This window comes from Theropithecus gelada, chromosome 1, assembly GCF_003255815.1.
Source record: "Theropithecus gelada isolate Dixy chromosome 1, Tgel_1.0, whole genome shotgun sequence".
Taxonomy (NCBI): domain Eukaryota; kingdom Metazoa; phylum Chordata; class Mammalia; order Primates; family Cercopithecidae; genus Theropithecus; species Theropithecus gelada.
The window spans coordinates 219690726-219713223 of NC_037668.1; the positions used below are offsets into that span (position 1 = coordinate 219690726).

Here is a 22498-nt window from a genome sequence, read left to right on the forward strand (position 1 = left end):
ATGACTCCATGGATATGACATGTCCAGAAGAGGCAAATCCAGAGACAGACAGTCGATCAGTGGTTGCCTAGGGCTAAGAGGACTGGAGGGAACTGGAGAGTCACTGCTAATGGGTAGAGGTTTCTCCAGGGGTGATAAAAATGCTCTAAAATGGACAACATGCTAGCTGCACAACACTGTAAAGAGACTGAAAACCACGAACTGTACAATTCAACTGGGTGAATTTCATCACATGTGAATTATACCTCAATAAAGCTGATATTTTTAAAAAACAGAAGGGGAATAGGATAAATAGTGATTTGTTAGGAGATCTACAGCTAAAACCTTACTAAGAATAAAATACAACTACACCTGTGTGAAGCAATTCTGACTCTTCCACCTAAACACAAAACCCCCAACACTGAAAAAATGCAGAAGAACATAAAATTATGAGCTACCACGTACGAAATGTCTGCCCTCCTATTTAGTAAGCAGGTCTTCTGTTTCCCGTTGGCCAGTGTACCTCTGGCATCTAGCACGGTGCCTGGCACATAGTAGTTGCTTAATCAGCACTTGTTGAGTGAATGACTGAAAACCACATGTGCGCACAATGCTGAAGGCTTTACTGATACTGTCTTATCTTCACACAGTTCTTTTATGGAAGATCATATCCCGTGGGGTAACACAGGCAGGGAGTGGGAGAAGTCTACCCTGGGTCAGGCAATGACTATTGTCTACAGAATACTGAAAAATAATAATAAAACCAACGAAAAGTACGTCTGATGGTTACTGCGTGCAACAATTCAGAGGTGAAATATTCTTCCCCCCAGGTCAGAGGGTGCCTAACATCTTTCTCCCTAATGTATCACTGATCCTACCCAGCTTATAGATGGCAAAACTGAGACTCAGTTAAGTGATTTTCCTGAAAATCACCAGCTTGGAACCAAAATTTCAACCCAGGTCTGTCTGATTCCAAAAGGCTATCTTCTTGGCAAATGTTACTCTGTTTACCACAGATGCTGCTATGGTCTTTTCAGCATGCTCAGCAAGTCCTGCTTCTTTAAAGTTTCACTAATAGGTAGCCACCAGCCAGGTGTGGCTATTTCAATTTCAATTAATTAAAACAATAAAAAACTCAGTTCCTCAGCTGCAGCAGCCACATTCCAAGAAGCTAACAGCCACATGTGGCTTTGGCTACCACACTGAACAACCGAGATACAGAACAGTTCACTATGTCACTGCAGAAAGTCCTGTGGGACGTGCTGCTTTCAGTGGCTCGTCAGAGGGTAAGCACTCTCATAAGACACTATTCGAAACCAGGTGTTCAATAGCATGAGACTTTCAACAGGTGTCAGGGACAAGAACCATCCTAGGAGGTTATACGAAAGCAGGGCCAGCGTGGGGGTGACATAAGGGTGAGGAAGGAGGGACTTTTTCATACTCTGGACATCTCCCCGGAGACTCTTACGTGCCCGTTGAAGGAGGCTTATACAACGACCCCATGAGAGCCACTGCCAGAGTCAGCCTGTGTTTCTGGGAAGAAGAAACATCACTCAAGTGCGCGGGGGCAGGAAAAAAGGCGGGAGGGCACTACGAGCCGCAGAAAACAGGTCCTGAGGCTCTCCTTCGCAGGCTGAGGCGGTGGGTGTGTGGATGAGGAGAGGGGAGCACTTCTGTCTGTGTAATTCGGCTTTGCGGGCCTCTGTGTGTATGTGCTGTGCCTATGTGTGATACAGTAGAATGGTTTTTAAAAGGACACCATAGGTACACCTTTTTTTTTTTAAAGGAAATCCTAAATACATCCCTAGCTTTCTGTACACAGAGGATGGAGGAGATAAAATGCTCTTAAGACAGTAAACAACAGGCTAGGTGTGGTGGCTCATGCCTGTAATCCCAGCACTTTGGGAGGCTGAGACAGGAGGATCACCTGAGGTCAGGAGTTTGAGACCAGCCTGGCCAACATGACAAAACCTCGTCTCTACTAAAAATACAAAAACTAGCTGAGTCTGGTGGCGCGTGCCTGTAATCCCAGCTACTTGGAAGGCTGAGGCAGGAGAATTGCTCAAACCTGGGAGGCGGAGGTTGCAGTGAGCCGAGACCATGCCACTGCACTCCAGCCTGGACAACAGAGCAAGACTCCGCCTCAAGGAAAAAAAAAAAAAAAAAGAAGAAGAAGGTAAACAACAGTCTCCCTCCGAATGCTTGCTCTAAGTCCATCGTCATCTCCTAAAAATCACCTCACTCTCCTGTTCCAAAGCCTTCCGCAACTTCCCACGGCCTCCTAGATCAAGCTTACCCGTTAGATCTTGACCATCGTGGCCATTCCTGAGTGAATATTCCAGTTTTACAGTTCACAACTGGCAGCTTAAACTCTAGACCTAAGCTTGCTAGTCTCTATGGTAAGCAGAATAATGGACCCCCAAAGATGTCCACGTCCTGCTCTCCAAAACCTGTGAATATGTTCGGTCACGCTGCAAAGGGGAACTGAGTTGTAGACGGGATTAAGGTTGCTCATCAGCTGACCTTAAAATAGCTGAGAGTTCCCTGGACTTGCCCGGTGGGTCCAGTCTAATTACAAGGGTCCTTAGAAGTAGAAGAGGGAGGCAAACGAGGTGGTCGGGGGATATGCTGTGTAACCAGAGGCCGGCAAAGGCAAGGAACCCAGTCCCCTGGAGTTTCCAGAAAGGACAACAGCCTTGCCCACACCTTGATTTTGGCCCACTGAGACTTGGGTCAGGCTTCCAGCCTACAGAACTCTAAAATAATCAATTGGAGCTGTTTTAAGATGCTGTATTTATGATCCATTGTTGCAGCAGCTATAGAAAATGTGGTCCCTAACATACCTTCCGCTCTTCTGGCCACTGGGGCTGTTTGTGCCTGGCCCTCTCTGTACCTGAAATTAGTCAGTCAGATCACTCATTTATTCCATTAACACTTACTGAGTACCTAACCAGGCACTGTTCTAGGCAGTGGGGATAGAGCAGTACATACATCAGATAATCATCATGTTCATACTGAAGAGGCAGGTGGAACACACAGTAAGAGGAGATACATACATGCACGCACACACACACATTTTGTTGGGGGAAAAACAGGGAAGAGGCATGGGGAATATTGGCACCAAGGAGTTCATTTTAAACAGCATGATTGGGGCAGGTCTCACTAAGATGGTATTTCAGTAAAGCTCTAAAGGAGGTGGAGGTGTAGGAGACAGGAGTTCCACGGAGCGGGGAGGGCAAGTGCAGAGGCAGAAGAATGCCTGAATATTCCAGGAACAATAGAGGCCAGTGTGGCCAGAGTTTGTGGACTGCAGTGTGTGTGCATGTCCTGTCTTCCCCACTTAATTGTCAACTCTTTAGAGCTGAATATAGGTCTTCTTCTTCTTTGATCCGGCCTCATCCAAATATCCAGCACGGTCTTACATGTAACAAACGCTCTGCTGAATGTCTCTAGAATGGATCTGGAAGAAGTGAACTAACTTGGTAATGATTTGATGTCTCTTGTGTTTATTTCAGTTACTCCTCACTACATCTTCGAAAGGCATCAATACCTGTAATTTACAAATGAGGTGCAAGATAGTCCTGAAGGTTACATAATTGGTCCAAATGTCCTTCTACCCCTGATTACCAGAGGTAGGATTCAAACCCAGGTCTGGCTGGCTCCAGTGCCCATTCTCTTTCTACTACCTTCATGCTTAAATTTTGTTTGTTTCTCTCCTGGACTTGCTTAAAAGGTGAAACTCATGTCTGAGTTAATACATTCAAAGTATCTTCACCCATGTTTCCTAAGCTCTTCCTAGTACTAGCACTTTAAAGAGGAGAGTAAAATCCTCCAACATAGAACCCACAGCAGATCTCGTATTCTTCTACCAAGCAGGGTGAGACCGCAGCCTAGGGCAGAACAATTTCATATGGGAATTATAGTCATAACTACATTTGCCACCAGTGAACATAATCTGATTAGCTGTTCTTTCAGGTTGACCCTAAGCCTTTATTTGCTTAACAGAAGAGCAAGCAGGCTTTGAAACTGCTCCTAAACCTTTAGAAACGATACCTCTGAGAGCATTTTACCCTGGAGCTAGACAAAGTCACACTCATGAACAGCTATCACCTCCCTGCAGTGTTCCACTACGGTGACTGCCTCTCAGGTTCCAGCTTCCCCTGACCCTACCCATCCACTGTGGCTGCTACTCACAATTACGTCTACACTGGGTCTGTCTCATCTCCCCTCTCTCCACCCCGGGCTGGAGGAAAACGTTCAGTTGCACAGGTGTATCAATAGGGCATGTGTACAGAAACAGAAAAACTACTTAGGGAAGCATAATTTAAATCTTCTACTTTTCTGATTTGCAAATAGGAGAGTAAATTACTATGTTTTTTATCACAGTCCCTGAGGTATAAAATTAGTAAATTTATATCCTTATTTTCATTATTTCTTATCCAAACGCAAGGACACTTGATATAATTCAGGTCAAAGTTATTCAGGAAAACAAAAATCTCTTTGAATTTTACTTTTACCGCGTAAAAGGAGCTTGAATGGGTGAGTCCTGACATTTTTTTTTAGGGGATAGAAATACTCATTTTACATTCATTTAAACATCAAATATACTATTGCTGAATTTTCTACAAATGCTAAAAAGAATTCAGCCTAGAAGCAGAAGGATTCCTAAGAAAGTTGGCTTTCCTGGGAAATGACTGAGAGAATTAAGAACCTGCTGGTTCCAGCACTGGTGGCATCTCTGCCCTGACCCACTGCATGACCCCGGACAAGCCTTCCTTCTCCTGGCGCTCAGCTTCCTCGCCTGAGAAGGAGCAGCTGGTCTAGGTGGCCGCTGTGGAACCACGCTAGTGATCGCAGCAGTGCAGAGCCAGTCTAGCTCCACCTCCGGCCCTCAGCTTCCTCGCCTGAGAAGGAGCAGCTGGTCTAGGTGGCCACTATGGAACCACTCTAGTGATCGCAGCAGTGCAGAGCCAGTCTAGCTCCACCTCCGGCGACCACTCTTTTGCACAGCCCCAGAGAAGTCCTTCAATTTAAACAGTACAATCGTGGAGATAGTTCATTTCAGGCAGAACTGTGCTGCTGTTCTCAGGTAAGAACGAGTCTCATTTCTCCATTCTCTCTCTGACCGCACAAGACCCTTGAACACTGCCATCCCGATTCACTCACCCCGTTCTTTCCCCTCACAGCTCCACCCCAAAATCCTACCCACGCCCGTCTCTGACTGCACTGCACCCACTCTTCCAGCTAAAATCGCTGTCCTGTGGCTTCTGTCAGGACTCGGAACGTGGTTTCCGCCGTTTCCTCGGCTCACCACTCCATTTAACTCTCTGGCTTTCTTCCCGTTTGTCCTTTTGGGACACAGCCCCTGAGGTCGTCTATCAGGAAACCTTCTCTGGTTCTGCCTTCTGGGTTAGCCTGGCCCTCCAGGCCCCTCTGCACACTCCCTAGCCCTGAGCTGACATGAATGATCTCCTGGGCTGCCTCCCAGGTATCCTGAGAAGGCCCTGAGGGGCCGGGACCTCATCACAGCTGTATTCCCAGTGCCCGCAAGGTAAATCACTCAGTAGATATTTGGTGATGGAGTGAATGAGAAGTGGGTCTTCCACAACCCATGGGTGACAGTATCACAAGAATAAAATACCTCAACTCCACCACGACAAAGGGAATCCCAACCAAGACAACAGGTTGTTCTTTTCACAGCACACGTCTACCTTGACTCTAATATTACCACACTAAGATCAGATACGTTTCCACTGCAGCTGTGCATATTTGTCAACTACTATAGCTGGCATTGGTCATCTTTTAGAGGCTAAGTGTGACACCCTCCCCCAGTGTAGGAAACCCCACGCTGACTCCGGACCCAGGCTTTCTGACAGTCGCATCAAGGGTTATTTGGGGGAGTGGGCTCGGTTACCTCTCCTGGCTTCTACCTCAAACACCATCCTGAGTCTCTAACAGCGCTCTTGGCCCAGAGGTCCCTGGCTCCATCTATCCCTGGATGAATCAGTGAGGCCACCTACATTCCTTCATCCATAGCTGCTGAATCAATACCCTGGGATCATTTCCTTCACTGTAAAAATAGGTACCAGATGATATGAGATCATCTCACCACCACATAAAAGGGTATCACTCAACACGGTTATATTCAATTGGCCAGACACTTCCTTTGGGTTTCAGAGTAGGAATTTTACCTGCCAGATACCAGTAGTCGCTGTGAATAACAAAGATACGTTTCTTCCATAGGGAAAGTTTGAAGTCCAGCCAGGCTACCTGAGTATAAACTCGGGAAAGTGGCCACTGGCTCTGTCAGGTTAAACATCACACCAATCCACCCAGACCCACCTTGCAGCTCGAACACTCGAACAGATGTGTTCACTTAGCTTACAAGCGTTTGATGTTGCAACTTACGCTGGGCCAATTTCAGATGGTTCTCATTAAAAAGAAGAGGAACAGCAGAAAGGTAATCTGCTTCCCAGTACTTCCTGTTATCCAGGACTCATACAAACTCTAATTAGCTTGAAAAGAGATGGCGTACAGGATGGAAAATAAAATTAATTAACACTTATAAACTTTTCCAGTAATTCAATAATTCGTGTCTTAAAAGGAAGAAAGGTTTTTAGTTTTTAAAGTAGAATGAGGTTCAAATACATTGTCTGCACTCAGGAGAGAGATTGGAAAGTCCTGAAATTCAAAATTATGAGGTAATTTGCAGTGTCTTTGACTGAGGTAGTCTGGTTGGGGCAATATACTGGGACTAGATTAATATACATCATTCAAGAACCTTTATGATTAACAGAAAACATCTTTGCTGGAACCAATTTCCACCTCCTTTGGCAAAAACAACTGAAAGCAGTTCAGATGTAACTGGAGGGGAAAACTGTCTCTTGATAAAGTGGAAAAATGGTGGCTAAAAATAGAGCATTCACTGTATCAACTACAGACCAGGCAGCGGGCATTATGGGCTGAGGAATAAGGAAAAGGAAGGAGTGTTCTCAGGTGGAAGCACGATCAAATTGCAGTATGTTCTAATTAGCAATTAATCAGCAAATGTACACAATGATTAACAGAACTTAGTGAAAAAGAATGCCGGGCTTGGAACCATAAGATGTGGAACTGAATCCCTACTGCATATCCCTGCTGCATAGCTGTGTAGTCTTGGCAAGTCCTTCAACTGTCCTGAGGCCGAATTTCTTCAGTGGCAACAATTTTCTAAGAAGATGCACCTTCTCATCCTTTCCTCTGCACCCTCTAGAGTTCCTTATATCCTAAATGTCACAGTGGCCCGAGTTTTCAATCCCCAGCCAACAGGAGGCTGACTAGAGTCAGCTGTGTTTGGTGGGAAGGAAAAAACGGTGGAGGAGGGAGCACATTACAACGTAATCAAGAACCAACTATGCTGTGGCCCCACATCTCTGCACATCCCAATCCCTTTGCCGGGAAGGCTCTTCCTCAACGTAGTCATCCAAGCAAACTTCTCTGATCCAACACAAACCACACCAGACAGCCTCTGACATCCACAGGCACAATCCCTGCGCACCTTCCACTGGCTTTCACGATGCGTGCTCTGCTGCCTGACGGCAGTGAGTGTAACTGTGATGCAGACGAAAAGCATGTCCTCCAGATGCTGTCATCAGCCCACAGATGAAGTAAAATTGGCTTTGAAAGGTTATTTTTTCATCTGTTTCATGAAATTGTGGGATCTCAGTGCCTTTAACAGATGTCCGCAAGCAGGACGTAGCAGGGCTTTGAATTCTGAGTCCAAGCAGCTGCTTGCATCCTCGCAAGAGCCCAAAGTTCCCGCCTCCTGCTGCTTCACCCACCTCCCTGAGCCGGCCGACCCCAGGGTGGATGTCCTCCTCTCAGATGAGACAGCCGTCTCCCGTCGGGCAGCCCTGTCACTCCCTTGGATCCAACTGAGGAGCACTTGGGCAATCAGGGGCTGTGAACCCAGTCCAAACACAAATGCTGGTGGCGAGGAGAGAAATTCATGCAACAGCTGAAGCCACTGGCAGCTCTGTTCCATTCCACTTTACATTCCCACCGTCGCTGCCACCATTTGCCAAATGCCCATTTAGCTTTAGATCTCAGGCAGAAACAGGGCTCTCCTGCAACTACACATTTCCGCAAAGCCACACATTCAAACCAACTGCAGTTTCAAGGTTCAGTCTCCAGCTACACAGAATTGCCAGAAGGAAGGGAATATTCCCTTTGTGGCTTCTGGGAAAGGGACCACAGCCTTGAAGGCAGGAAGTCAGAACTTCTAGAACCACAAAAGGCCTTTTCCAGCTACACAGAATTGCCAAAAGGAAGGGAATATTCCCTTTGTGGCTTCTGGGAAAGGGGCCACAGCCATGAAGGTAGGAAGTCAGAACATCTAGAACCACAAAAGGCCTTTTCCAGCTACAGCCTCAACACCTCCCCTCCCTTTGTGTGGGGTGTTCCCATCCCAGTGAATAAAACTGCTTCTCAGAGAAGTAAGCTCATGTGCTTACATAAAATCAAGTCAACCTGGAGAGAATAAAAACAGTATCTACACATTGAGGGCAGTTTGAAAGCCTACCTCTGTCAGTGGTGCTTGCTAAAAATGAGACTTTTGTAGAAAAGCCTTTTGTAGAAAACTAGCATGATGGGCTGATATACAAGGGCAGTTAAACACACATGAATACTTTTAGGAAGGAGACACTTGCTTGCACCCTCCCCCATACTGGAAAGAGACGTTCCTGATATAATAACATATAATGGGGATTGGATGATGCAGAGGGCTATGAGCTCCACTTGCAAGTGTATATTCGGACAAATTCTTTTCACATCTGTAGAGAGACTACCAAATGGACGGCTTAGGCTGCTGTAAGGCCATACTCACGACTCCTACCAAAGTCCTGCCAATACTGTTGTGTAAACACTACCAGGTGGGAGGTTTGAGATTCTAGGAAAAATGCAAAGATTTTGTGAGAAAACTGTTCTCCTGACAATAGCCATTAAGATAAAGTACATCTCCAAATTTCTGGGTAAGTTTTGTTGTAATGAAGACCAAAGCCGTAGCCCTCATCTCCTTTAATCTGCCAAATCTCCATCTTTTATATTTTCTTCTTTGGGGACAGATGCTCTCATTCTCCTCTGCAAACAGTTAAAAATGCTTTAAGCTGCAGCAGAACAGATTCAAGTGAGGTTTAAGGGGCAGGGTCCTGATGGCAAAGGTTAGGATAACCTAGATGTGGTCACTCCAGAGACATTCAAACATAGCATGAATGATAGCTCGACTTGGGTTCTGTGCTGCTAGCATGTAAGACTGTGTGACAGGCAGCACTATGAACATGGAACTAAGGAGGCCGGACCTGGTCCCAGCTCTGCCACTGGCCAGCTGTGAGGCCTGGAGTCTAACAGTGCCTCCTGGCTCAGCTTGCCCAGGTGAGAACTTCGTCAGGGTTACCATCGAGATGGAAACGAATCTTTCCACTCCATTAGTTGCCTATGTCTAAAGTGTATGTTGTCCATGAAAAGAGACCTGAAATTCTGATAGGAGAGTTGCTGGGGTTTGTGATTGTGCAACAAATTGTAAACCCCTTTGTTCTGATTTGTACCTCCTTCCCTCTATTTTAAACTGAGTTTTCTCATATATAAACAACCCCAGCCATAGCACAGAGTCTACAGGACCAAAGACAACACTCAACATGGTGCTACCTTCTGCCAAACCAAGAATTTAACAATGGTTACTTAATTCACATATTCCCTCTAACATTTGTATGTATAGTGATTACAGGCAATATTCCAAGCTTGGGTAAACATGGTATTTGCTTATCTGCTAAAGCAAGCACATCAGATTATTTCATCTGTGGTTCTGAATTAAAGGAATAGGTTAGCTGGGGTCCACAACGACAGCTTCATACAACGAGTCCCTGGGACACAAGTCTAGACATAGTTTTTTAGGAGGTAATCTTAGGGGTCATCTAAAGAAATGATTTAATTTGACATTAGAACCTTTCTCTTAACATCAGTTAATGGAGGGTTCCATAGCTTCCCCAAGTCTTCAGAGTTGGGCTGCAGAAATTACACAGTTTTACAAACACTTCATAAGGCAGCACTGAAATCCTCAGACCATGTGTCAAACAAGTCAGAAGTTCAAAAGAAACATGTCACTGAGGGAAAGAATTACTTTAATCTCTCAGCCTTTAAAAAAAAAAATCTAGAATTGTATTTTGTACCTCAGTGGAAAAAAAGCCAGTGTTCCTTCAATTATTCTAAAACAAACAAAAAATTCCATAGTCTGTGAATTAATCCATACGGAGATCTGTCCCTGGAAGCTGAAGGGGGGGTCACCCCAGAAGGCAATCACTTGGCCTAAAGGCCTGGTGAGGAGAACACTACTTTTGAAAGTTTGGGAGGAGACGGGGGTGACCAGATTCCATGGTACAGCTCTTTTGGCCCCCCCGCATATCTATGAGAGAGACTACACAGAATCACCAGGACTCAGATGCTCTTGCAAGCAACTTTGCGGCCCGTGGAAGTGAAGTGCTGGCAGACGGCACGGTGAGCCTCTTCCTGGCACGCCACCAACAGAAAGCACATGTCTGCGTTTTCGATTCCAGTAAACTCCAGGCTGGCCCTCAGCCAGAGGACCTCTTTGTAATGTCAAAGATAAAAGTACTGGCCGTGTTTGGCACCCTGCCTCCACCTCCATTCTCTTGTAACCCTCTCATAAACCAAGCATGCATTACTGTTAACAGAGTCTTCCAGACAAAGGTCTGATGGAGCTTCATAAACATTACCAGATGGCGATCAGACAGGTCCCTACTTCACAGGAAGAAAAGGAGGGACAGGGAGGGGCGAGGGATTCCACTCAGGACATGCTGGATATTATGGGGAAAGCTGGACACAGATACTCAGATACACACTCAGAGTACTCTCGCTACCAGAGAACTGGTCACTGAGCCACCCGAGTCGTGCACATCCTCCATTAGAACCTGGCATGTGGACATCAAACCTCAAATCTGTCCCCAACAGTATCGCTATCATCTTTGTATTGTTAGCTGATGAAGTTTCTAAATTTTGGATGTTCAAAATGGCTTTTTGGGTCTACGAGATGATATAATTCTTTCTTCTCATACCCCTAATATTCTTCCTCTTGCCCAAGGGCATGCGACGATGCCAGTCACAGAAGATTTAGGAAATGATTACCTTTTGATGAGTTTTTGTTTTCATTTTGTGTCACATTCATTGTGGGCCAAAATTACACAGCCCCAGCTGTTTGCCTTTACCATTTCTGTTTTACCCTCCATTGAACTTTGCAGACTGCTCTGAAAGTAAGATTTTTAAGGTTTCTAAATGCTTACCAACTCAAGGATTTCTTTTCTGGAGGTAAACAAAATTAAAAATCCCTCTTGCTCTGTGCAAGAACAAGGGGTACCCAGACCTTCATTCAGAGGACTTAACATGTGCAAGTCTCAGTTCTTCATTGCCAGTGGAAGCTGGATTGCTCAGGATGTGCTTTTTAAAATATATTTCAGAGGCTTTAATTCACTCCAGAGGGCTGCAGAGGGCTGACTTCCTCCCCCATGCTACCAAGAGTGCACAAACACACAGATACCCACAGACATGCCCACATACACACACATCCCAGGAATATGCTTTAAGGGATACTGAGGGCCCCGACTTTCCCTCAAACTGCAGACCTGTTGTTCCCCCAGCTTTGGCTCTCCTCTTTGCTGTCAGGGCCTAGTATGGTGGGTATATACTGAGAATCACGTGAAGAGCTGTTAAGAATACAGACCGGGTTCCATCAAGGCAAATGACAACAGCATCTCTTGGGGGCAGGCAGATATCGGTATCTTGTCTAAGCTCCCCAGGTGATTCCAATGCACAGTCTGGGCCAAGGACCATCAGCGTGGCCTTTGCTGCCTCGGCCGTCGCTCGGAATCTCTACCATCGTGCTGCCGCTTCTCGTGCTGACGTGGGTAAGACTTGCTGCAAGTACTGACGGTTTTGCTTTTCTTTTTCATTGTCTGCTCAATCTACAGTTCTGTCTCCCATGGTCTGTGCTTTTGCACAAATAGTTTATTTACAATAGCCACAAAAGTGACCAAGTCCGTGGCACTATGGGGAATAAATCTCGCACCCTTCAGGTGGTCTTCAGCTCAATAGATGACAACATCTCCCCAGTGCACCCCGGGGCAGGTATTGGATCCGAGAAGACACAGCTGAGATGTGGCCTCAGCTTACATTGCAGTGGTTGAAACGGCCAGATAAAAGTGTCATTTCTAAATACCGCACGTGTTAACAGAGAGGGAAGCCCTGGGGCTATGGGAGCAGAGACAGAGCCCTTTGCCCAGCCAGGATTCAGGGAAAATGTCCTGGAGAAGAGGATGAGTGAGTCCAGGCTTGGAGGCTATGGAAGTATTAGCTGAGGAAAGAAGAGCAGGAAGGCCAGTCCAGAGAGAGAAAGCAGAGAAAGAGGTCCATGGGGAGGCCACGCTGGTGGGTGCTTCTGGTCTGCTCACACACGGCAGGGCGGTGCTGCGGAGACACGGAGGCACCCTGGCCCTCTGCTGCCCCACTGGGTCTGCAGTTACTTGCTGTTCAGAGGCTGCTTTTCCTGAGTTAGAGGCTCTTTCCGCCCTAAGCTGAAGGCCTTCTTCAGAATAAGCCCACAGACCCAAAAACAGAAAGCTGAATTAAACGGTTCATCGGGGGAAAGGGGCCAGAGCAAAGAACGAATTTGATCTCGTGTGGGCAACACGGAGACATGGGGAGATTTTTAAATATAATCACTGTGTTTTTCAAATATTTACCTGGAAAATACCCTGGCAGGTGGGAGGGACTGAAGGCGGAAGGCGTTAGGTAAATGTTTCAACAGTCCAGAAAGAGATGACATGAATCTGAATAAGGCGGTGGCCTTAGCAAGAGAGAGAGGAAGAGAGAGACTGAAGAGAAAAGGAACAATTCAAGAGAGTGTAACAAGATGATAACTTGGAAGTAAGTCTGTGGAGAGTACAGGAGGATTCCAGGACAATTGCCATGCATCTGGCTTCAGTGACTGAGCGCATGGCGAAGCCTTGCGGTGAGATGGGGAATGTAGAAAGTGTTTAGCAAAGGGACGGTCGCTGTTAGACATGCTAATATAAGATGTCTGCAGAGAACCCAGGTTGAGTTGCCCCACAGGGAACGGGAAATATGAAACTAGACCCAGAAGACAAGCAAAAGTGAGAAGTGGCGATTTGGAAGTCAATGCCGTGCAGGTAGAATGAGAAGTGGCGATTTGGAAGTCAATGCCGTGCAGGTAGATTCTGAAGATACAGGATAGAGGAAGTCACCCGATCCAACAGGGCCCAAGCACTTCAGGGGCAAAGCGGGAGAAGGAAAGGAGGGCACAGAAACGAAAGGAGAGTCTTCCTAGGAGGAAGAAGGAAGGGACAGGGAGTGTGGAACTCAACAATGGCATCAATGGGGAACAGACTCAGAGGAGGCCACCGGATTTGAAATCAGGGGCTCACCGAGGACATCAGAGAGAGCGCGATTCAGGGAATGATGGTGAAAGCCCATCCCTGGGAGTTAAGAGAAAACAAACAGGGTCATTAAGTGTGCAGGCGACTCAAGGGGTTTCACAAATTAAAGAGGAAACAATGGTTAGACGCAAACGCTGAGCTGGGAAACGAGTTTGTTTCTTCTAACAGGAAAGTGTGGGGAGGTTTATGCCACAGGGAAGGAGTCAGTGGACACGGAGAGGCAGACCCCAACAGATGTGGCAGCGAGGGGGGCGAGGTCCACCAGGAGGCAGGGGGTGGGGTCAAGAGCACAGGTGGTGGAAGCGGGTGGTGGGGACATGGCTTTGGCAAGGAGGTCCCCATTTCCTCTAAGAGGAAGAGAGAGAGTGGGTGCAGATAAGTTGCGTCTGGAAGTCAGCAGGGTAGGAAGCTGGGATGGGCTTTATGCCTGATGGACCCTACTTTTTCCCTATCTACTGAAATCAAGAGACAACAGAGGCTTAGGAGGATGGGGCAGTGGTGAGGGTCTGGGAGTGCTATAGAGAACAGGAAAAGGGGCCAGCTGAGGACAACTTGGCCAGGAGGAAGCCCAGCTGAGACAAGGCCAGGAGCAGCCCCAGCACCCGTCTGCAGGACCCTGTGATCATCACAGCACCACGGCATTACAGGGGCCTGAACCGCAGGAACACACTGTTGATGTCATCAGCGGCTGGAGACGGACAAGGCAGGGATGGCAGGAAGAGGGAGTTGAGCTTATGAGTGGAAACAAACATGGATTCCGACAGAGAAAGAGGGGAAGCTGCCTAGGCTAAGATTTTCAAAAGAGTAATGCCCTTTTTCTCCAACTACACTTTGGCCTGTGAAACCAATTTGTATTTGTTTGTTGTTTGACCTCCAGGAAGAGCAGTGTTATTTCTGTAATCTAGGTTTCGTGTTAACACATCTGAGAACTGCTTGCCCATCTCCCCATTTCCGTTTTCAATGTAGCTGTAATCTTGATAATGAGGGCACAGTAGTCGTTAAACTACTGGAAGCTATGAGTCTGTCAAGTGCTTGACAGTTGCTTAGGTTCGCATTTGCTTTATTCATTTCTAGCCTGCACAAGGTTCACGTTCTAGAACAAAATCTGAGCACACTGCTGACAAACAGCTGTTACGCATTTCCCAATAGGACAAGATGACCTACCTCACAGGGTTGGCCTAAGGGCTAAATGAGATAATATGCACAGTGCTGTGCATAGCAACTGGCTCACAGTAACCGCTCAACTCACGTGAGCTGTCCTGTTACAGAAGAGATGGACAGCAGGCGGCAGAACAGTGCCCCGGAGATGAGGAGTGTAAGAGGACAACACTGAGTAACTGAGGTGATGAAGAACGCTTCAGTGCTCCCTGAGCAAACGAGAAAGCATGGAAGAGACAGAGTGGCTGCTCCCAGCGTGCGGGAAACATCCAGAGATCACAGAAAGCTACTCAATTCTTAGGGTTTTTCCTTTCTCCCCAAAGAAACTATTCTTCATCGGGAGAAAGCAGAATAGGAATTTTAGAAAAGCTCACGTGTTTAATTCCAGATGAACTATATTCCAGGATAGTGAAAGAACTTGGTACATATGGTCATGAAACTATTCTTATTCCTCTCTGAAGAACTGAGAGAAAGGGAATGGCAGCAGAAGACCAGAGTGGCAGCAAATATGGTCTCAAGAAAATAAAAACAAAACTCTGTAATGGAAGTCTTCAAGCAGATAAGTCACTGTCTATCTCTGACCAACGCTTACTGAGAATTTTAAAACATGGTATTTCCTAGAGACAGCACAGCTGCATTGCTGTACACACTGGAGACAGTGCGGTTGCTGTATACACCTCTGCTCTCTCTAGTGAATGCCATTCTTGCGCCTGCAGCACCAAGAACAAATCCTGCCAATCTGAACTCATTTAATTCCATGGAGATTATACAAGTATATGGGGTGAATATTACCAACACCATATTGTTCAATTTCAACAAGGATTTGTTACTACCTTCATAATATAATATTCTGGGGGTAAGATACTGCGATCTGGTTAGGATAAGAAAGTATATATACTGTTGTTCAGCCTGGCTGGCTGAACAACCAACCATATCTTAGGATTAACTGATGTCAAGCTTGAATCACTCCTTGGTAGGAATCATTTTCCTTATTTTATAGACATGGGTGAGTTTCAGAGATGGCTAACTGCAGGCCAGATAACAACATCATTTACTGAGGATTTATTGTGCTAATCACTTTAAATGCTGTTATCTTATTTAATCATTTCAACAAAGTATCAGGTAAAAACCAGTCCAGTCCTTACAGAAGACAAGACTCCAGCTGAGAAAGATAGGTTAGCCTCCGCAAGTTCAAATAGCTAGAAAGTGGCAGAGAAGGACTTGAACTCCCAATTGTATAATTCAGAAACCTGACTGCTCTCTGCTACACCACACTGCCTCAAGTATTCAAGTACTTGAAGATGGGTAGGTGGGATAAGAAACCTATTTCCTCTTTATTGCTCCATGGGGCAGAACTAAGATCCTGATGTAAGTAGAAAGAGATAGCTTTTAGTTCATGAAATTAATTAACTTTACAACCACAGTTGCCCAAGAGTGGAACAATCTGCTCAAAAAGAATGTGGTGCGATCTCCACTAAAAATGTTCACAATGAGAATGGACACCCACCCAGGACCGACATCACGGAGTACAGAGACCCACCCAGGACAGACGTCACAGAGCACGGACACCCACCCAGGACAGACGGAGCACGGAGACCCACCCAGGACAGACATCACGGAGCACGGACACCCACCCAGGACAGACGTCACGGAGCACGGACACCCACCCAGGACACACGTCGCGGAGCACGGAGACCCACCCAGGACAGACGTCGCGGAGCATGGACACCCACCCAGGACAGACGTCGCGGAGCACGGAGACCCACCCAGGACAGACACTGTCGGGGAGATACTTGCCCTGGGTGGGTGGGGCCTCTAAGGGCCCTTCCAATCCTGGGCTTATAGACCCTTATGAAATGATTCTTCTAAGTTTGTTAATTATAAAAATATACAGATCTCCAACAGGATAATGGGGATATTCATGCGTTTGACCAGATTAGAAAATTCACATATCTAAGTATACTACCAAACCAACACTGTGTTACTGAAGTCTGGTTTCATCAGCTCTGGAATGTGTGCATTCTTAGAGGAGGAAAGAACACTGGGACACGAACTGCACGCAGAAAGGAATCGATTATGATGGTAATGAGAATATATATCCTGTCTTTCCAGGGGGTGGTTTGGTTTACATGTGAGTTTGCAGGTCTTGGTGTGGGGAAATAAGATAGGCCCTACTCAGTATTACAAAGTGTTGGAGGAATAGAGGGCAAGAATATCCCTTCCTGACAGCCCATTGTTTAAACTACCATGAAACTGTTTTATGAGTAAAAAGTCATTTTGAAGCATCAAGTAATACAGATTTTTGGCATGTCCTATAGAGCTTAACTCAATGCTAGGCAAATAACAGTATTTATTCACATATTCACTCATGCAACACAAATGTATTAGGTACTGTATTAGGCACTGAGGACAAAATACAGAACAAGATTGACAGGGTCATTATTACTTTCCTAACAAGTAAGCAAATACACAGCAAATAAAAAAATGATACGTAACATTTGCTAGTGCAATAATGGAAATAAAGACATTGCAGAAAATAACGAGGAGGGTAGCATCTGATTTTCACAGGGTAGTCAAGGATCTCTCCCCAAGGAGGTAAAGTTGAAGCCGCAAGCTGAAGAACGATGATGAGCCAGGCAAGCACAAAGCTACAGAAGATAATTTTGGACAGAGGGAAGCCAAGTGCAAAGGGCCCAGGACAAGAAAGAGCTCGGCATGTTCCAGCCGTGAGCCTGAGCTGAGACTGGGAAGGTGAACGGGAGCCGGGCCGCACAGGAGCCTGCTGGTCTGTTAGGGAGGCTGGATCTCCCCTCCTAAGAAAGTGGAAAGCTGCTCAAGAGCTACCTCCTGAAAACATTCTCTGGCTTTTGTGAGAAAACTAAATTCCAAGGCACCAGTGTGGAAACAGGCAGACCGCTTAGGGAGGCTCTTGCCGTAGTCCAGACCAGAGAGAACAGTGCTGAAGAAATACTCACAGGACTACACATGTTGCTGGAAGGGGAGAGAGGCAAGAAGTGACAACTGACCGCTGTCAATCATGAGGTCTTGTCGTAGCCTCATTCTGGCATGCTGCTTGGGAAACACTGGCTGGATTGATTAACCCAACTGTGGTTGCCACAAACAGCAGCTGCTAAACCTTCTTCTGGTTTTCAACAAAAGTCCCCCATATATCTTATGTATTCTCAGCTCCCTAAGTCATCAAACCTTCATCTCATCTGAAAAGAGAGCCTATCTGTGGCTTGAATCACTACAATGAGCCAAAAATCCATTTATAACGTCGGGTAACAGTTCTAAATCTATTTGCAATCATGTGGGGGTGAGGGGTGTTGAAAGGAAAAAGCGAATGAAGTCTGAGAAACTAGCAATGAAGTCTCTCAGTCAACAATTTAATGACTACAAAAGAAAGAGAGAAATGCACTAGTGGACCCTTGGGCCCCAGTTCTTATTCAGTCACACATCTGTTCTGCAGTAGAATGAGGGAGTTAATTACTTTTCTATGACATGTATGTATTTTGTGAGACACTACATTGCACCAGTTAATAATGATCTACCTTCTGTTGACACAAAACGTTTAAATTAATAATAAAAAAAAAAACCTAAATGATATATCACATAGCAAAGCACACTTCACTGAAAGCCTGGATGGCAGGAGTAGTAATTTTCCTGGGTAGAAATAATTGAGATGAGCTTATGGTAGCATGAAAAGCTCAATCAATAAAGAGACTTATATGGGCAAACTGTTTTCAAGAGTCACACTTTTTAGAAAGGGTGGGCTGTGCTTTGCTAAGAGCTAATAGAGCAGCACTGTGATTGTTAGAGAAAGAAACTGAGACCAATGCCCAGTAATTGCCCATAATTGACAATATTAGTAATTTTCCATTTGAATCTGTCTGTTCAATCTTTAGGGTCAGAAAAGACAAATGTGAAAAGGGTATAAACAATCCCTTCAAGCTCTATTAATACTAAAAACATCCTTGTGCTCTTCACAGAGTGTACCCTTGTCACTAGATACTAAACCAATTGCATTATGGAAACAATTTTTTCCAAACTGTGTAAGCAATATTAGATGACCTTGGAAAAATCAAGATAATATGTAAAGCAGGCTCCCAGCACAAAGATGGAAGACGTATTGTAAATAAACTTGACAAGAGTGTCTTCTTCAAGTCTCGAAACCGCCCAAAGAAAAGTCAAACCCACAACATCCGGTAATTATTTTGCTATTTTCCACTTATTTTGAGTTAAAGAACCAAAGTCTACCACTTTTCTTTCATTTTTAAATTTGTTCTCACTTCTTTCTTAAAAAACTAGGGGGAAAAACCCCAAAACATCAGGACTGGAGTAAAGAAGTTTATTTCCTGTATAATAATTTGTTTCTTTTGGGGGTGCCAACACTAAAAGACTTTATTACTTCTTTCTGACCATTCAAGCCCCTGCTCTTCACTGTCCTTCATAGTTGAAAGCAGCCTTTACCCATGCAGGCCCACGGAGCATCATGAAAGGTCCATGGACCTGACACTGTAAGAATTGAAGTAGAACTCTAACAAGGTTAATCCTTTTCTAATTCTTGCCTGTTTTTGGCTTTTCAGGGAGCTTCAGATACTAAGGACTTCTTCTAGGTTATTGAGTATGTAGTAGATATTTAGTAAATGCTGGTTGATTGTCGTGGGAAGCAACAGATAAAGGTGAAAATGGCCAAAACTTAGAGTAGGTGATTTTAAAAAAAAAAAGGCCCATTTTATAAAGTTTCATTATTTTTTTCCTTTAGTGGTAGGATGTCTAATATTTCCATTTAATCTCAAATATTAAATTTACACAGGGATATCCAGGTCAGAGGATTACAGAACTTGAGGACTAGGGAGCTTTTAAGGAACGCAGAGATCAGATGAAAAAGACTGTTCTTAGAAGACCCATACAAAACAAATGCCACTGTATCTTTTTACAAAAGCCCAGGTCAGTACATTGAATCCAAATATCTACAGCTGAAGTCTATTTCCCCTAATCTTAGTGAAGACTGAAAACTATAGATCTTCCTGACCATGATGCAGTGTGGTTGTCTGGGGTAAATACCCGAAGTTCATTGTCTCATGCCAGGGTAAATGAGGGTGCAGATACACAAAGTGATTTTTAGAACAGAGGTCTAATGGGCAAAAGAAAGAGAAAAGAGAATAAGGTCTCTCTTCTGCAGGGACAGAGGGGCACTGGAGCGGTCCTTCCGGTTTTGTGGTGAAATGCACTGGGGTTTTTATAGACGACAAGCTTGAGGAGGCGGTGTCTGATTTACATAGGGCCTGAGAGATTGGTTGGACTGGGTGTGATGTTTGCATAGCACCTGAAGAAGCTGGCCATCCCACCATAATATTTTATTATGCAGGTCTTTATGTAGGAGGTAGCCATGTTGTCTGTTTCTTACTGTACACGTGATTGACAAAAGGGCAGATGGTGCCGCCTGAGAGGTGAAGCCAGCACGACTTCCTGGGTTCAGTGGGGACTTGGGAGAACTTTTCTGTCTAGCTAGAGCATTATAAATGCATCAATCAGCAATCTGTAAAAACGCACCAATCGGTGTTCTGTGTCTAGCTAAAGGATTGTAAACACACCAATCAGCACTCTGTGTCTAGCTAAAGGATTGTAAATGCACCAATCAGGACTCTGTAAAATGGAACAATCAGCACTCTGTAAAATGGACCAATCAGCAGGATATGGGTGGGGCCAAATAAGGGAATAAAAGCTGGCTACCTGAGCCAGCAGTGGCAACCCGCTTGAGTCCCCTTCCACACTGTGGAAGCTTTGTTCTTTTGCTCTTCATAATAAATCTTGCTGCTGCTCACTCTTTGGGTCCACACTACCTTTACGAGCTGTAACACTCAATGCGAAGGTCTGTGGCTTCACTCCTGAAATCAGCGCGACCAGGAACCCACTGGGAGGAACAAGTAACTCTGGACGTGCCACCTTTAAGAGCTGTAACACTCACTGCAGAGGTCTGAAGCTTAAGTCCTGAAGTCAGCGAGACCACGAACCCACCGGGAGGAACAAACAACTCCAGACACGACACCTTTAAGAGCTGTAACACTCACTGCGAAGGTCTGTGGCTTCACTCCTTAAGTCAGCGAGACCACAAACCCACCAGAAGGAAGAAACTCTGGACACATCTGAACATCTGAAGGAACAAACTCTGGACACACCACCTTTAAGAACTGTAACACTCACTGCGAGGGTCCATGCCTTCGTTCTTGAAGTCAGCGAGATCAAGAACCCACCGGAAGGAACCAATTCCAGACACACCGCCATGTTGAACATACCTGGTGCCCAAGCAGCCTTTTCTTATTGGCACAGCTGCCGGCATGCATCCCTGCAAGTCTCCAGCTTGCTTGTCTAGGTCTGCAGCTCAATTTTACAGGCTGCTGTTTGTTAGAAAAGAAGTGATTTGGGGACTGCTTTTCATTAAAGGGAAAACCTTACCGAGGACTTCCTGACCCTCATTATCTGCCCAACTAATTTCTTTTTAACTCCTATATCAACCAGATAAGGCCCTCCCTTTCTCCTGCAGGCTGAAGAGGTTGCACATCCTTTATCTTTCCTTAGAGTCTTATTTTTCTACAGTGTTTCTCTATTGAGGTTCTCTCTGTCCCTTTTTAAGTTATGGGACCACTATATAGTTCTATGAGGCAGCTGCATAAAAAAGCTCATGGTCTTTTGTTGAGCTGAAAGGCAATGATATAAAATTAAGGAGGTTAGTATTCACAATTTTTACAGTTATTTTAACTGGCCTTATTCATAACATGAAGTAGTTGTAAAAAGTAGATATTCATTTAATATGATGTCAAACTAAGGTAATTTTCCTCATCCTCTGAGGCGGCTTGTTACTCCCATTGGAGTATTCACCCATGCTGAATGCAACCTAATTGTTTAGAAATAATTAACATGTTTTCATTTCAGTTGTAGAAAACATAATTTATTAATTGGCTGCTACTTTATGTTTTCCATTTTAAAAAGCACAATAAATAAGAAATTAGCATAAGAAGGTATTGAAAAAATGCCAAGATCGACTAAATTCTGAGAAAAGCAAGATGATTCCAAATTAAGGATGAGTAAATTTATTACATAAAGGAGTTTAATGACAAATGTGGAGACAACTGTTTTATGGGCCGTTAGCTACAGCTTTCAAATTTTAAATGTTATAGACAGGAAAGCATTATCAATGCTTTAATAATTCCAGGATTCTAATTTACATATCAAAACAAGAGAAAGAGAAAGCCCACATCTCTTCTTACTGTTAGAGTTCTCAGGGTCTGAAAATGGCTTGTCAACAAAGGTTGAAAGAAGAGGAGGCAGAAGATATGCTGATGGCTGCAACTGAAGCAATACAGTATCCTAATTACCAGGAAGTACAGCTAGCTTAGAGAACATCACACCCTCGCCTCAGCCATTAATACCCAGTACAATTGGTAAATGTTCTAATCTTTAATTGAAGCACCCAGAAACAGCCTGTAAGCAGATGAGTGTTTGAAACAAACCATTTGCCATATCCCCGGGTATTAATCGAACCTAAAAGCATCTCATTCTTTGTGGGGGAGGAAGAACGCTGCCATCGCAGATATGCATAAGCAGTTCTCTACAAGCTCTTCTTCTGGGTGTAATGATGTGAGAACCATGCTAATTTCCTGGCCTGACATTTGAATTGTTTTTTGATTCTTCATGCAACCATTTCTGACTTCTTGGTTCCACACACACTCACGTTTTTCTGGCTATTGCTGGTCGAAAGGCAGCCCTCACTGTTCTAACAATGGCTTCCCATCCCTCCATGATGAAATAACAAACCCTCTGCCCAGCATAGACCATCCCTCGCCCCCATTGCTGGCCTT

The 22498-nt window shown here is 45.0% G+C and overlaps 1 protein-coding gene across 2 annotated transcripts in view; it reads right to left on the minus strand.

The window, feature by feature from the left end:
* SMYD3 (SET and MYND domain containing 3) overlaps window positions 1-22498 on the minus strand; it is a 743226-nt gene that overhangs the window by 113193 nt on the left and 607535 nt on the right. The window lies entirely within an intron of this gene.